At 43.9% G+C, this 13665-nt stretch overlaps 1 protein-coding gene across 3 annotated transcripts in view; it reads right to left on the bottom strand.

Annotated features, from left to right (window-relative positions):
• LOC118965528 (SPRY domain-containing SOCS box protein 4) overlaps positions 1–13665 on the bottom strand; it is a 110052-nt gene that overhangs the window by 47059 nt on the left and 49328 nt on the right. Inside the window, exon 1 of one of the 3 annotated variants that reach the window (XM_036985699.2) lies at positions 10465–10822. The exons of the other annotated variants lie outside the window; for them this stretch is intronic. The gene's annotated coding sequence lies outside the window, so the exon portion shown is untranslated. Of the gene's footprint in view, positions 1–10464; positions 10823–13665 lie in introns of those variants that run through there. 3 annotated transcript variants of the gene reach the window in all.

Here is a 13665-nt window from a genome sequence, read left to right as displayed (position 1 = left end):
AGAAAAGCAGCCGAGTCGGCCAAAAATATATATATATTTTAAATATATTGCTTCATCCGAGTTTCCAAAACCAAAAAAATGAAAATTTAAACAAAATCCCTCCTTGCCGCAGCATCATTGATCCATGGTGATGTGAAAAAGAACGCTCTGTGAACTAGATAATGGAAGATTGGCTGATAAGCTAAAAATACTAGGGCCCTATGTAACAATAGCAGGCAGTTCCTGTTTGGGACACACACACTTCCTGTTCAGCTGAAATGACACATCATTCTCTTCCAGGAATGAGGGATAGCTATTCCTGAACACAGGGAAAGGGACACTCATACCAGACTGACACACCGCTTGGGGGTAGACACACACACACACACACACGTCAGCTGTGTGTGTGTGTGTGTGTAATATTATATAGTACTGTACACACAGATGATAAACTGAAATACAGGTCTACTGTTGCTATGTAAGCTAATATCCACAGACACAAATGCAGTACTGTACAACACAACACTCAGACAGAGTGAGGTCAGCAACTGCCTGAGAGAGAGAGAGAGGTCTGTCTGTGTAAGTTAACAGGAAGGGGGGTGACCAGACGGCCAGACAGCCACACAGCTGTGAGTCCTGCCCCCCCTCCCCTCTCTCGGTCTTCCTCCCAATAAATGAGAAGAGGAATGAGGTCATGAGAGTTGGCAGTGTGTGTGTGGCACCAGAGAGTTCAGTTCCCAGCAGGGAGTGTGTGTCTGTGTCGGTGTGTCCAATTAACTGTTCCGAGTGTGTCATAAGTGGGCAGGTGGGTTAGGGCTGGGTTCTTATGGAAGTTTCTGGGAGAATGTCATTAGCTAGTAACTGTAGCCAAACTGTAGTCGTGTGTGTGTGTGTGTGTGTGTGTCTAGGTGTAGTTCTGTACAAGTGTCTTTCTCCGTATTATCTGAGTCTATGGCTGCGTTTACACAGGTAGCCCAATACTGATATTTTCCCAAATAATTGGCAAAACAGCTGATCTGACAGGTCAAAAGCCAAATTAGTGGGGGATAAAAATACAGAAGTGGCCTGCCTGCGTTTACCCCTTTGTGTTATTGTGTGTGTGTGTGTTATTGTGTGTGTGTGTGTGTGTGTACACTAGAAGTCGACCGATTATGATTTTTCAATGCCGATACCAATTATTGGAGGACCAAAAGAGCCGATACCGATTAAAAATCGGCCAATTTTTTTATTTTATTTGTAATAATGACAATTACAACAATACTGAATGAACACTTAATATAATACATCAATAGAATCAATTTAGCCTCAAGTAAATAATGAAACCTGTTCAATTTGGTTTAAATAATGCAAAAACTAAGTGTTGGAGAAGAAAGTAAAAGTGCAATATGTGCCATGTAAGAAAGCTAACATTTCAGTTCCTTGCTCAGAACATGAGAACATATGAAAGCTGGTGGTTCCTTTTAACATGAGTCTTCAATATTCCCAGGTAAGAAGTTTTAGGTTGTAGTTATTATAGGACTATTAGCGCGTGCTAACTAGCTAGCCATTTCACTTCGGTTACACCAGCCTCATCTCGGGAGTTGGTAGGCTTGAAGTCATAAACAGCGCAATGCTTGACGCACAACGAAGAGCTGCTGGCAAAACGTACGAAATGAATGTTTAAGCGCCTGCTTCTGCCTACCACCACTCAGTCAGATACTTAGATACTTGTATGCTCAGTCAGATTATATGCAACGCAGGACACGCTTGATAATATCTAGTAATATCATAAACCATGTGTAGTTAACTAGTGATTATGATTGATTGTTTTTTATAAAAATAAGTTTAATGCTAGCTAGCAACTTACCTTGGCTTACTACATTTGCATAACAGGCAGTCTCCTTGTGGAGTGCACAAGGACTAGTTAACTGTAAGGTTGCAAGATTGGATCCCCTGAGCTGGCAAAGTGAAAACATATGTTGTTCGGCCCCTGAAGGAGGCAGTTAACCCACCGTTCCTAGGCAGTCAATGAAAATAAGAACTTGTTCTTAACTGACTTGCCTAGTTAAATAAAGATTAAATCAAGGTGTACATTTCTTTACTGGCAAAATAGGTGTCCAAAAATACCGATTTCCGGTTGATATGACAACTTGAAATCGGCCCTAATTAAAATCGGCCATTCCGATTAATCGGTCGACCTCGAGTGTACACAGCATGTCTATTCCTCCCATTTCCCCCAGATGGCTCCTCTACATCGAGCTAAGCTGGCCTAGACCCAGTCTGGGGGGGCACGTGGGTGGTAACCTATGCATTACTGCTTCCTCAAGGGGGTGCTTGACCTCTGACCTGCAACACCACGTTACCCCTCTGAAGGGGGCTAGACCCAGAGGTTGCAGTGAAGAGCTGCAACATACCAGCTGTTTACATTTAGATCCTACCATCCCGTTTGAGTTAGACCGCTCTCCCTCTCGTTCTCACCCATCTCTGGCACACTCCCTCGCTCCCCCCAGCCTTCTGACGACTTATTTAGGAGAGTCTGCTCTTCTCTGTCATCATCCCTTCCTTTAGCTGGGCTAGACAGGTATGGCAGTTAGGGGAGCAGAAAGGACAGCATATAGGATGGGAAAGACCTAAATAATATTTTTTCTTTCTTGAGGGAGACAGAAAAGCATGATGAAATGGAGGTATATGAAGAGAAAGCAAGAGAGCGCGCACAAGAGCAAGAGCGAACGAAGGACAGAGCAAGAACTAGAGCGAAGCCACAGACCAGAGAAAGTCACTGAAAAAGACAGAACCAAACAAAGGGATGCGTAACATGGGTGGGGGTGACTTGGCTACCTTCCCTCTAACAACGCTTAAAAAAAAAAATCAGTTGCATAATGCGTGTATAAAATCATTGCTCGGTCCCTTCTGCCTTAGAGCCATGCTTTCATGCATATCCAAAATGCTCTGACTGGGGAGACGGGCTTTGATGTGACACACACACGCAATCTCACTCTCAGACACAGCTCCTTCACACGGACATTATTTGTCACAGTAGAGTCATTACCTCGGAAGAGCTACACAAACACAAGATGGAGGACTTCTAGGGAAAACTCATAAGAATGTTTGGGAAATTACCAAAAAGATCACGGTCTGTCGGCTTCACAGGAGGAATAACCCAGACCAGCCTGTTAACGGGAATCCAAAACAGTGTGTGCTTAAACAGACCAACACATACCTAGCAACCCTGGTTCCAATTAGTGGCGTGTGTGTTGCTATGAAGTGTTAACTGCAGTGGAGAGTAAAGCCTTTACAAACTATTCGACAACAACCGTTAGCGTCTACATAATTGAGATCAAATTCTAGTGAGGATATGCCAGCGGTAGGTAGATTGTACGCAGTATGTTATTATTTTAGAGTATGTCAAAATACAGACAAAGATGAATCATCCTGTGGAATTCTAAGAGATAAGGAAGGATACTCCACACTGCTAACGGGGGCCGTTGATCCTATTAAGCCAAGGAGAAAACGACGGGAGAGCTCTCAATCTATCCCTTTATTTCCATCCTTCTCCCTCCAACTTCCCCTGTCAGTTTATTTAGCCACTCTCCCTCCAGTCACCCCTCCAAAAATACTACATACGCCAGCCATACTCAGGCGGAACACTGTCCGGATCCAGAATGGACTCAATACCCGGGGTCACAGCTTTCTTTTAAAGAACCCAGTAGAATGCACAAGTTGCCATTTTGCAAACAACTATTTATTTAACTAGGCAAGTCAGTTAAGAACAAATTCTTATTTACAAATGATGGCCTATCAAAAAAAGGCCTCTTGCAGGGACAGAGGCCTGGCATTAAAAATAAGTAAATAAAGAACACACATCACAACACTACATAAAGAGAGACCTAACATAGCAAGTCAGTTACACATAACACAGCATGGTAGCAACACAACATGGAACAAACATTAATCGGGCACAGACAACAGCACAAAGGGCAAGAAGGTAGAGACAACAATACATCACACAAAGCAGCCACAACTGTCAGTAAGAGTGTCCATGATTGAGTCTTTGAATGAAGAGATTGAGATAAAACTGTCCAGTTTGAGTGTTTGTTGCAGCTCGTTCCAGTCGCTAGCTGCAGCGAACTGAAAAGACAAGACCCAGTGATGTGTATGCTTTGGGGACCTTTAACAGAATGTGACTGGCAGAATGGGTGTTGTATGTGGAGGATGAGAGCTGCAGTAGATATCTCAGGGGGGAGTGAGGCCTAAGAGGGTTTTATAAATAAGCATCAACCAGTGGGTCTTGCGATGGGTATACAGAGATGACCAGTTTACAGAGGAGTATAGAGTGCAGTGATGTGTCCTATAAGGAGCATTGGTGGCAAATCTGATGGACGAATGGTAAAGAACATCTAGCCGCTCGAGAGCACCCTTACCTGCTGATCTATAAATTACGTCTCTGTAATCTAGCATGGGTAGGATGGTCATCTGAACCAGGGTTAATTTGGCAACTGGGGTGAAAGAGCTGTGATTACAAGGAAACCGCAAGTCTAGATTTAACTTCAGCCTGCAGCTTTGATACAGTGCCTTGCGAAAGTATTCGGCCCCCTTGAACTTTGCGACCTTTTGCCACATTTCAGGCTTCAAACATAAAGATATAAAACTGTATTTTTTTGTGAAGAATCAACAACAAGTGGGACACAATCATGAAGTGGAACGACATTTAGATATTTCAAATTTTTTTAACAAATCAAAAACTGAAAAATTGGGCGTGCAAAATTATTCAGCCCCCTTAAGTTAATACTTTGTAGCGCCACCTTTTGCTGCGATTACAGCTGTAAGTCGCTTGGCGTATGTCTCTATCAGTTTTGCACATCGAGAGACTGAAATTTTTCCCCATTCCTCCTTGCAAAACAGCTCGAGCTCAGTGAGGTTGGATGGAGAGCATTTGTGAACAGCAGTTTTCAGTTCTTTCCACAGATTCTCGATTGGATTCAGGTCTGGACTTTGACTTGGCCATTCTAACACCTGGATATGTTTATTTTTGAACCATTCCATTGTAGATTTTGCTTTATGTTTTGGATCATTGTCTTGTTGGAAGACAAATCTCCGTCCCAGTCTCAGGTCTTTTGCAGACTCCATCAGGTTCTCTTCCAGAATGGTCCTGTATTTGGCTCCATCCATCTTCCCATCAATTTTAACCATCTTCCCTGTCCCTGCTGAAGAAAAGCAGGCCCAAACCATGATGCTGCCACCACCATGTTTGACAGTGGGGATGGTGTGTTCAGGGTGATGAGCTGTGTTGCTTTTACGCCAAACATAACGTCTTGCATTGTTGCCAAAAAGTTCCATTTTGGTTTCATCTGACCAGAGCACCTTCTTCCACATGTTTTGTGTGTCTCCCAGGTGGCTTGTGGCAAACTTTCAACAACACTTTTATGGATATCTTTAAGAAATGGCTTTCTTCTTGCCACTCTTCCATAAAGGCCAGATTTGTGCAATATACGAATGATTGTTGTCCTATGGACAGAGTCTCCCACCTCAGCTGTAGATCTCTGCAGTTCATCCAGAGTGATCATGGGCCTCTTGGCTGCATCTCTGATCAGTCTTCTCCTTGTATGAGCTGAAAGTTTAGAGGGACGGCCAGGTCTTGGTAGATTTGCAGTGGTCTGATACTCCTTCCATTTCAATATTATCGCTTGCACAGTGCTCCTTGGGATGTTTAAAGCTTGGGAAATCTTTTTGTATCCAAATCCAGCTTTAAACTTCTTCACAACAGTATCTCGGACCTGCCTGGTGTGTTCCTTGTTCTTCATGATGCTCTCTGCGCTTTTAACGGACCTCTGAGACTATCACAGTGCAGGTGCATTTATACGGAGACTTGATTACACACAGGTGGATTGTATTTATCATCATTAGTCATTTAGGTCAACATTGGATCATTCAGAGATCCTCACTGAACTTCTGGAGAGAGTTTGCTGCACTGAAAGTAAAGGGGCTGAATAATTCTGCACGCCCAATTTTTCAGTTTTTGATTTGTTAAAAAAGTTTGAAATATCCAATAAAAGTTGTTCCACTTTTATGATTGTGTCCCACTTGTTGTTGATTCTTCACAAAAAAATACAGTTTTATATCTTTATGTTTGAAGCCTGAAATGTGGCAAAAGGTCGCAAAGTTCAAGGGGGCCGAATACTTTCGCAAGGCACTGTATATGCTGAGAAGGACAGTGCACCGTCTAGCCATAATCCCAAGTACTTGTACGAGGTCATTACCTCAAGCTCTAAACCCTCAGAGATAGTAATAACACCTGTGGGAAGAAGGGCATTCTTCTTACCAACCACATGACCTTTGTTTTGAAGGTGTTCAGAACAAGGTTAAGGGCAGAGAAAGCTTGTTGGACACTAAGAAAGCTTTGTTGTAGAGCGTTTAACAAAAAAATCTAGGGAGGGGCCAGCTGAGTATTAGACTATCTTCTGCATATAAATGGAAGAGAGCTTCCTATTGCCTAAGCTATGTTATTGATGTAAATTGAGAAGAGCAAGGGGCCTAGGATTGAGCCTTGGGGTACTGCATTGGTGACAGGCAGTGGCTGAGACACTGCACTCTTTTGAGGTAGCTAGCAAACCAGGCCAAAGACTCCTCAGACACATCAATACTCCTTAGCCAGCCCACAAGAACAAAATGTTCTACCGTATCAAAAGCTTTGGCCAAGTCAAAAATAGCAGCCCAACATTGCTTAGAATCAAGGGCAATGGTGACATCATTGAGGACCTTTAAGGTTGCAGTGACACATCCATAACCTGAGTGGAAACCAGATTGCGTACCCGAGAGAATACTATAGACCTCAAGAAGCCAGTCAGTTGATTATTGACAAGTTTTTTCAACACTTTTGATAAACATGGCAAAATAGAAATATGCCTATAATAGTTAGGATCAGCTTGATCTCCCCCTTTAAATAAAGAACCAACCGTGGCTGCCTTCCAAGCAATGGGAACCTCCCCAGAAAGGTGAGACATGTTAAAAAGGTTGGAGAAAGGCTGGCGATAGTACGGGCAGCAACCTTAAAGAAGTTTAAGGAGCTCCTTTAGCACCTCGTCCAAGTGACCGCCTGCAGGGAGAAACTTTGTAGCTGGGCAGGGGGGAAAAAAAGAGGGAGAAGCATCGGGGATAGTCACATTGGAAGGGGTGGGAGATGAGGAAATGTTGGACAGGCAGGGAGGCATGGCTGAGTCAAATAGGAATCCTGACTTAATGAAGTGGTGATTGAAGAGCTCAGCCATGTGCTTCTTGTCAGTAACAACCACAACATTTAGGGACACGGGCAGCTGTGAGGGTTTATTCTCCAGGTCTTTAACCGTTTCCCAGAACTTCTTGGGGTTAGACCCACAGAGCGAGCACTGCTCCTTAAAGTAACCAACTTTAGCCTCCCGGATAGCTAGTGCACTTATTTCTCATTTGCCTGAACTAGAGCCAGTCAGCCTGAGTACGTGTCCAAGTGTCTTCGACAGAGGGATTGATTCTATACCATTTTTGTTGTAACTAGACCATGTCAGCTAACATTCTTTAGCATGGTAGCTAAGTTAACATATCTAAACATTGTAGTTATCATGGGCAGATTATGTGCCCATGGGCCTAGACCCACAGGGGTCCCCATTGATTTGGTTGCAATGTTTGAGCCACTCATATGAACACAGAGGAGACATCGCAAAATGAAAAAGAAATATATTTTTTTAACTTGCAGGAAATAAGTTTTAAAACGGCTTAAATATACGCTCCGCCAACAAGAGGGGCGTGAACAAAACAATGTGAACATACACTAGATGTCTGCCAGGGTCGCTGTATAGAAGCCAACACGGTTATCTTGGCACTCCCCCACCTTGTAAAAATATTTTGGAAGCTATAGAAATGCATTTAGTAATGTCTACACGTTTTTGACCAGTATATGTATATTCTATTACAGATGCCTTAAATCCATAGATTTAAATTATGTTAACTGAACATAAAAACCATGCATGGGACACGAGGTGGTTTCTTTCTACGATGACAATTGACATCTGGAATTTGCCACATAGGAAATGTGTGACCAAACCGTCTCAAATAATATTTGAGTACCCCCGACGCCCACCCCTTTCTCTGTGCCTTTGTTTCTTCATCCCGCTCTATGTAGCAACAATAAATCATCAGCGAAGGGTAAAACAGCACTTACACCCTATATCAGTGGGTACAAATTATATAATGCCGCCGACAAAACGGCCCAAGCAATTTGCATTGCTGCAATCAATGAATGCTTGATTGGCAGAGATGTCTTCAGGAACACACAGAGCACTGTGATATGCCATGTGTTTTGGATTACTAGCCTTTATGGGCATTTTAATAGTCATTGAGCTCTTGGTTAAAAATAATTGCACCAATATATCAGTTTGAATTTACACTGAACAAGCATAAAATGCAACAATTTCAAAGATTATACTGAGTTAAGGAAAGGATAGGGAAATCAGTCAATTTAAGTAAATAAATGAGGCCCTAATCCATGGATTTCACATGACTGGGGAAAAAAAAGTTGGGCTTGGATCAGAAAACCAGTCAGTGTGTGGTGTGACCACCATTTCCCTCACGCAGCGCAACATCTCCTTCGCATAGAGTTGATCAGGCTGGTGATTGTGGCCTGGGGAATGTTGTCCCACTCCTCTTCAATTTCTGTGCGAAGTTTCTGGATATTGGCGGGAACTGGAACACGCGGTCTAACACGTCGATCCAGAGTATCCCAAACATGCTCAATGCGTGACATGTCTGGTAAGTATGCAGGCCATGGAAGAACTGGGACATTTTCAGCTTCCAGGAATTGTGTACAGATCCTTGCGACATGGGGCCATGTATTATCATACTGAAACATGAGGCGATGGCGGCAGACACACCGGCAGTCATGACCGCAGTAAAATTTTCACGTGACCATTGAGCGATGGTAATCTCGTTTTATGCACTCTGGACATGCTTGGTAGTACCCATCTCCCTAGTGAGCATCAAGTCCTAATGGCCTGGTACACTCAGGGCTCTATTGTCCCTCTAACCACTGACAGCAATGCAAATGCATTGATGTCGAAAATCACATCAAAACACATATCATCAAGTCACTGTGATGATCAATTTGAAGAAAGAAGTTCAACAGCAGGTTGAAACAGTGGTAGTCGTTTCAAAACCTAACACAAAAACGGACAGTGCTTCCTGATGATTAATTCAAAACATCCATACGCATATTAGAGTTTATGAATAGACCCTACGTATAGGCTTTTGAGTCCAAAGCCTGAAAAAAAACCTGAATTAAAACGATGATTGTGCCTTATACAATACTCAGCCTACTGTATGCGTAAGTAAAAGTACATTTATGATAAGGTTGAGTAGTGGTTGACAGTGTATATGCCGATCCACAGACGTTTAAAACAAACATTACAATAATAATTAATGGCGGGGGTAATTTGTTCTGTTCTCCAAATAGCATTTTATAGTAAACCCTAACCCGTCCCGCCATATCCTAGGTTTAGCTGAACTGACGCCAGTGGTATAAACTCATAGAAGGGCACTTAACACACACACAGTTGCATGCTAGCGTTGCGGAGACACGCACAGCATACCAACCCAAAATGTACATGGAACACGACTTCCTAACAGCTGTCTTCTCCCAAGCATAATGTTAGTCACTGCTCAAGGACTTTCCTCCGGAACCCCCCACACACACACACACAAACAATAGGGATTTGAACACACAGTATGGGCCAGAGAAACTCACCACAACCTCTGCTACTCTCTAAATCACCTTATCTAAGAAAGGGGGGGGGGGCGAAAGAGCGAGAGACGCACACAAACATAATAGCAGACAGAGAGAAAGAGAGCGATAACAAGCCAAGCAAGAGGTCAGCAGCTGACAAAACAAAAGAGATGAAGTCAGAATGAAGCCCCGCTATCTAACCATCCCGGCAGCACAGCTCAGATTTACCCCCTCCCCTCTAACCTAAACATGGTAGGACAACAGAAACCTATAGCTGTGGCACAAACCATATTAGATGAATGCGGGGGGTATTTATAGAAGTCAGAGGTATAGAAAATGTCAGGTTTTAGAATAGATAAAAGCATATCTACGCCTGAATTCTAAGTGTCAGTAAGGGGAGGGAAATCCGAGGACGGTATATAGGAGAATTCCCGACACACACGGAGCGGAGGGAAGAGTATCCTGTACAGCTGGGGCCTCTGGTCCATTAGGGAAATTAAAGACGGGACAGGGAAGAGAGGAAACACGCAGCGTCTGGGAGAAATCTGGTCAGCCATGAGAGAGATGCAGGATGCCACACGCGCACACACACAGAGAATAATAAACTCTTAGATAAGGAGTACATAGTCAAATAAACAGTACAGAGTGCATCACGAGGTGTCGGCATCCCTCATTCACGCACACAAAAACGTAACTTTCACAAAAGCCATCCACCTTGCTACCACGCGCTCTCTAACAGTCTTAAACAGGCCGCTTACAGTAAGTAGTAACAGCAGTGTAGCTCTTCTGTGAAACTCCGCGTCTCATGTTCCACCTCAAAGCCGATAAAAAAAACTAATCAAGAGAAGAGCGGTGATAAAAGCGCTCCCTCTCTCCGTTGTGTAAAGAACAGAGAAGAGAACACAAGCCAGTTGAGTCCTGCTGAGGGAAAAGCCTCCCTCTCCCTAGAGGTGACCCACCCTCTCTTCCCTCCCTGCCTGGCAGAAGCTAAGCCGCCCGGCCGCTATCGCTACTGCCCTCGGCGACTCTTCTTGTTGCCGTGGCGTCCGCCGCCTGTCGCTATCGAGCACTCTTCTTCTTCAGAGTTAGTTTCAGTTCAGCACAGAGTGAGTGAGTGAGTGAGCGAGAGAGACAGTAGGACAAGGATAAGAGGGAAGGCTGGCTGGCTGCCTCATGCTGAAAGCCAAACCCCTCTGATCTCATCAAGCAGGGTTACGACGGAGACCAGACAGACGGGCTGGGGGACACACACACACGCCCATTTCATTTCCCTCACCCCATCTGAGCCCAACCAACCCCCTCTGCCATACAGATACCGAGAGACACGCAGCAAACGCATAAAATACACACACGGATAGAACAATCATATAGTCTAAGCCTATATTAACATATAGTACAAAATATACACTTACTCATATGGTATATACACTTTAGAAACGCAGGTACATATACAATCATGCCTTTATGCAGAATCTAAACACACATTTAGACATACAACGTAATACAAACAGATTTCATACACATACAGCAGCATTTAAACAGTTATTTATGTGCTCCATTCCAGACACACAGTTTGACAGCTTTTTCCTGCCATAGACAGACCAAATAAAAACTTCAGCTCAAGACACAGTATACACACACACACACATCCCTCCGGCTCCAGCACAGACAGCGTGAGTGTTCCATCGTCATGAATGAGGCACAGAGTATCTGAGTGGACTTCCTATTTCCTGGGCCACGCGGACCACCGGGGAGCACTAACTGACACCACACCGGGCCTGAACCTCCACCTCTCTGCACCACACACGCACACACAGACTACTCAATCGCCCCCTTTCACCCTCCCAGTCCCACCTCAGCCCACTACGGTGGAGCGAGGTAAAGGGGAAACGCGTAGCACTGTAAAAACACAAGCCCTCGCTGCGGATCAACTGAGTCAAATATACTTCTAACCCCATTTACCTTAACCCAACACACACACTAAAATTACTCACCGTTAGCCATTATAGCCACGGAGGCTAGCCCACGCAGGTTAAACGGCCGACAATGTAGGCAGTCACCGTAGGCTAAACATAATATACATTACCAACGCTTGTGTGTTTCAGATTTTTGTTTCAAAGAAAGAATTTGAAAGTAACTACGGTGTGTTCAAAGATAGGAGGGAAACGGTTCGGTTCAAAGTTGCCTATTAGTTAGACATGCACGACATGGCAACCCCTTGAAATTAGTGGATTTGGCTATTTCAGCCACACCAGTTGCTGACAGGTGTATAAACCCTTTTTTTTTTTTTTAATTTACGAGCACACAGCCATGCAATCTCCATTGACAAACAGTAGAATGGCCTGTACTGAAGCGCTCACTTTCAACATGGCACCGTCATAGGATGCCACCTTCCCAACATCATATTTCTGCCCTACTAGAGCTGCCTGGTCAACTAAGTGCTGTTACTGTGACGTAGAACCATCTAGGAGCACACAAGCGCAAAGAACAGGACCAGCGAGTGCTGAAGCACGTAAAAATCTGTCCCCGGTTGCAACACTCACTATCGAGTTCCAAACTGCCTCTAGAAGCAACGTCAGCACAATAACTGTTCATCTGGAGCTTCATGAAATGGGTTTCAATAGCCGAGCAGCCGCTTCTCATCTCTGCGGTAGTCTAAGTGAATTATGCAATACACCTCTGCCTGTAATATTTCATTTGTAAGGGTGTGGTCAAGTGTACCAGTCAGGTACTGGTGAGGACCCTCCTTTTGGGGGTGCTCTGCAGGAGTGTCTGCCCTATGATGGGATGTGTGAGGTTTTCATCCCAACATTGTCTTACACTGAATTGGGGATTTTTTTTATTTTACCTTTATTTAACTAGGCAAGTCAGTTAAGAACGTTCTTATTTTCAATGACAGCCTAGGAACAGTGGGTTCAGGGGCAGAATGACAGATTTGCATTGTCAGCTCAGGGATTTGAACTTGCAACCTTCCGGTTACTAGTCCAACGCTCTAACCACTAGGCTACCCTGCCATCCCATACGTGTGGATAGCGTGTGCATTTAAGGGGGGGGGGGGTAGAAATACTGAACCGTAACGATTTCAGTTGAAGGGAAAATGACCACTGCTACGTCCTGACAATATTATTGAGGTTACTGCTTATGTGTGAGGAAAGTGTCTCGAGCATCATTTTAAAATGTCGAGACCAGAACAAGGGGAGGGACAAAGACGCTCAATAGGCACGTCTCGCGCTCCATTATTGTGCACACTCTCTGTTTCATTATGTTTCCTGATGCGATCAGGACACGCAGGTTGAAATAAAAGAAAAACATTAAAACTCTGAACCAACTATATTAAATTTGGGGACAGGTCGAAACACATGAAACATTTATGGCAATTTAGCTAGCTAGCTTGCTGTTGCTAGCTCATTTGTCCTGGGATATATACACATTGGGTTGCTATTTTACCTGAAATGCACAAGCTCCTCTACTCAGACAATTAATCCACAGATAAAAGGGTAAACTGAGTTAGTTTCTAGTAATCGCTCCTTCTTTGGACTTTACATGGCGGTTGGCAACCAATTTCAAGGTGCATTACCACCACCAACTGGACTGGTGTGTGGGCCTCAGTTCATCTTTCAATCACTCACATGGGTATATCCTCCTAAAACCCATGAGGAAATGGGAGAGGCAGGACTTGCAGCGTGTCAAGCGTCCCAAAAAAATAACCAAGTTCTGCAAGGCAGACACTCGTTGACGCGAGCGAGCAGTTTGGATGAAATTATTGAATAAGATGTACATTCATATTGCAACACTAGCCTGCATAATGCAAGCGGTGTGTTCAGCATGTAAGGCAACATATGACAGAAGAGAAGCTGAATGTATCCAATTATAGACAAGCTGACTAACAAATAGCCTACCAAAATGTCAAATTATTAGCAGAAACATATCCCTCCAAAAATCCTGCACCCCCTACCGTA

Source organism: Oncorhynchus mykiss, chromosome 8, assembly GCF_057628025.1.
Source record: "Oncorhynchus mykiss isolate SJ-2025 chromosome 8, ASM5762802v1, whole genome shotgun sequence".
Classification (NCBI taxonomy): domain Eukaryota; kingdom Metazoa; phylum Chordata; class Actinopteri; order Salmoniformes; family Salmonidae; genus Oncorhynchus; species Oncorhynchus mykiss.
Note: the sequence above shows the minus strand (reverse complement) of the source record. Positions and strands in the feature narration are given on the sequence as shown.